Here is a 3,757-nt window from a genome sequence, read left to right as displayed (position 1 = left end):
AAATTTAAGGACTAATGTGCTAATTAACTAGGACAAATAATAATATTTTTTGAAAAATGTTTAATTCATTAAGACATTATGAGTCATGAATTTTTCTTCACCTAATATTAGAACCTTGAAATATATTTATTTGTTAAGATGCTTTGGTTGCAAGTAATAGAAAAATGCAACTCAAGCTGGCTGACATAATTAAGGAATTCAATGGACCACAAAAGTCCAAAGACAGAGCAGCTGTCAGGTGAATCTGATCCAGTGGCTCAATGACATTCCCAGAGACCCACTTTCCTTATTTCTCTCATCCTTGCTTTCAGGCAGGGCATTAATTTCATCTTCTGCCGTCTCTCCTTGTGATCAGAGGATGGCTGATGAAGCAGTTGGAGTCAAACATTTCCCTATTAGCATGTAGCCTGACAGGTATCTCTCATTTCAACCAACAAAAACCAATTCCTGGGCTAAATCTTCATGGACAAAGTTAGGTCATATGACCATGACTGAACTAATCAATGTGGCCAGTCAGGGGGATGAGAGGGACTGGTTGTCTTAGATTTGGCTTATGCAGAAAATTTTGAAATAAATTGGAATAAAGGGGAGAAATTATTCAATTATCCAAGATTACGATGGTTTATTGTGCTGTGAAAAGACTCAATAATATCCCAAACACTTGGAAATGATGTAATATAGAAGAGGTGGAACAAATTCTGGGGAAGCCAACCACATTGTCCAAAACATATATGAGTAAATAGATTGAATAATTAACAAATCTGTAATCATAGTGGGAGATTTTTAACACACTCCTCTTAGAAATTGGCATATAAAGAAAACAAGAAATAAGTAAGGGTTCTGCAATGTAAATGACACAATTTCAAGCTTCTACTTTGTATGTAGCATGCTGAAAATGCACATTCTTTACAAACAGTTAAGAAGCATTGACAGAAAATAATTGCTGTTAAACTGTGAAGAGGATCTTAATAACTTATAAGTAGAAATCAAAGAATCCAAGTTTTTGGTCTATATGATAATAAATTTGAAAATTCCCAATAAAGCATAGCATCAACAGTGACAACAAAAAATCCATCCCTTTAAAAACATTTAAACATACCTCCTAAATAACTGCTGCATTTCAAAGAGAAAATTAAAATCAATCTAATTTTTAAAAAGTGATTTTAAATTTTTGATTAAAAAATAAAAACCATTTAGAAATAAATGACAATGATAGCCAACCATTACAACTGCTATGGGGAGCCAAATCAGTGTTTAGAGGAAAATTCATAGCTTTAAGATGTATTCATCATGGGCACAAAAAGAAAAAAGAACTTGTAGTTAAAGATGATGAAGTTAAGTCAATTCTATTTTCTTCCTTCCCTCAAAATCCACCAAAAACAATACAACATTGTACAGTGTTCATTCTGGAAAAAGTACTACCACCAGAGGTAAATGAGCCAGGATTTAAGTCTCAGTTATCCTCCTTACCATTTTTGTGACGTTGGACAAATCACATTCTGTTCCTCATCCTTACTTTTCTCGTCTGTGAGATGGAGACATTAATCTCTACTTTATAGGGCTGTTAAGAGGAATACATAACGAGACGTTATCCAAATACTTATTGAGTGCTTACCATAGGCCAGATGCTGTCCTAAGTACTTTATGTGAATTAGCTCACTTAAAATTCATACCAAAACTTTAAGGTAGGAGTTTAACAAGGGATTAGTCTTATACAAACATTGGCTAAGACAACCAACTAGTGAGTAGTGGAGCTGGGTTTCAAAGTCAGGGTATCTGGTCTTAGAGCCTGTGCTTCTTTATATCTTAATTAGAAGACAGATTTTTCTAAGAACTGTGTCATGGTTCTGAAAGGCCCATGCAATGGTTCTGTGATGGATCAACCAACTCTAAGGGCAAGAGCAGGATGCAGAGAAAAACAAGGAATACCCAGAAGTGGGAGAGGCTGAATGGGAAATATGGTCTCCTCACTCTCAATGATCCAGCTTCTGGCAGAGGAGACTACAGAGGGTGAGGACGGGAGAAGAAGCAATGACAACTGAGCTGCAGTGTACAAACGCTCATAGTATACAGGCTTGATGATTGTTAACCTCTTGAATTTTGAGAACTAAGGTTAGATGCCTCCCTGGTGCCAAGGAGATAACAGATTTGGTGAAAGATACTGAGGACAGGCTTAGTCCAGGCTGCTACAACAAATTACTAAAGGTGCGCCAAACAAAGTCGCGAAGTCGTGGTGGTGGTCGATTGAGGAAGCAGTAGTGCAGCCTCGGGCTCCAGTGTCTCCCAGTCTGCTAAAGCCCCAAGGCCGTCACCATCGACTTCCAGCATCACCCTGGGGGCAAGCCTGGGAGCAAGGGCATTGCCTCCTCCTCCAGAGCAATCATGACAGCAGGGAGCACCTCTGGCAGCTGGCCCTGGAGTCCATCGACATCAATAAGGACCCATACTTCATGAAAAAACACCTGGGCTCCTACGAATGCAAGTTCTACCTGATGCTTCTCAACAAGAAGTGGAGCTATCTGGCACATACCCAGGGAAAGAAGCACCAGACCAACCTGGCCCTACGAGCAGCCAAGGAAGCCAAGGAGGCCCCTGCCCAGCCTCGCCTGAGAAGGTCAAGGCGGAGGTGAAGAAGTTTGTGAAGATCAGCCGCCCAGGCAACTAAGTGACCAAGCAGAGGGACTCGGACATGGGCCAGCCAAGCCTCCTCTTCCAGATCGACTACCTTGAGATCGCCGAGGGCATCATGCTGTGCCACTGCTTCATGTCTGCATATGAACAGAGGATGAAGCCCCTGTACTAGTGCTGGCATTACCTGCTGATGGCCGATGAGCCCTATGAGACCATCGCCTTCAAGATGCCGAGCAGGGAGATCAACAAGGTGGAAGGCACATTCTGGACACACTGGAACCGGGAGACCAAGCAGTTCTTCCTCCAGTTCCACTTTAAGACGGGGAAGACCCAGCCTCTCCACCAGACCCCTGGGGTGAAGCAGCCTCCACCCCCGCTGACGAACGGTCTGTCCCCTCGGCCATCGCTGCCCAAGTCTTTGCCACCACCCCTGCCAGGAGGCCTGCCTCTGCCACCCATTCCCCTTACGGGGCCTGAACCCTCAGGGCCCCTGGGACTACCCCAGCTGCCCCGGCCAGCTCCAGGGGTCCACCTCCCAGCCCCAGTGGTGCACCCCCCACATCTGGGGTCCATTCCCCAGTTCCTGGGATTCATCCCCCCAGCTCCTGGCATCCATCCCCCAGCCCCTGGGGTCCACCCACCAATCTCTGGGATCCACCCCCAGCTCCTGGAGTCCATCCTGAAGCCCCCAGAGTCCACCCACAAGCCCCAGGGGTCCATCCTCCCCCATCAGTGGGGGTTCACCCCCAGGGCCCAGGGGTGCATCTGGCAGCCCCTGCCATTCACCTTCAGGCCCTGGGAGTGCACCCACCAGACCCAGGAATGCACCCTCAGACCATGGAGGTCCACCCCCAATCTCCTGGGGTCCATCTCTCAGCTCCTGGGGTCCATCTTCAGCCTCCTGGAGTTTACCCCTCAAATCCTGGGGTACACCCCCAACTCCCATGCCTCCAACACTGAGGCCCCCCTCCCTTCCATAGGTTCAAGGAACATACCTCCCCCTCCCCCAACCAACTGAGAAGCTGCTCCCTCCCCAAGCAAGCCCCGTGCCAGGTGCTCCTATCTTTTCCCATGGAGAGAAAACTGCTCCTTTGTACTGTCCCCCGCTCGTTAAACAGCCGCCCCC

The 3,757-nt window shown here is 46.1% G+C and overlaps 1 pseudogene; it reads left to right on the top strand.

Moving 5' to 3' along the window:
* Positions 1 to 1,858: 1,858 nt before the first annotated feature.
* LOC104675928 lies at positions 1,859 to 3,757 on the top strand (annotated as a pseudogene).

The sequence above is a fragment of the Rhinopithecus roxellana genome, chromosome 1, assembly GCF_007565055.1.
Source record: "Rhinopithecus roxellana isolate Shanxi Qingling chromosome 1, ASM756505v1, whole genome shotgun sequence".
Taxonomy (NCBI): domain Eukaryota; kingdom Metazoa; phylum Chordata; class Mammalia; order Primates; family Cercopithecidae; genus Rhinopithecus; species Rhinopithecus roxellana.
The sequence above is the reverse complement of the archived record's forward strand: the minus strand, read 5'-3'. Positions and strand labels throughout refer to the sequence as shown.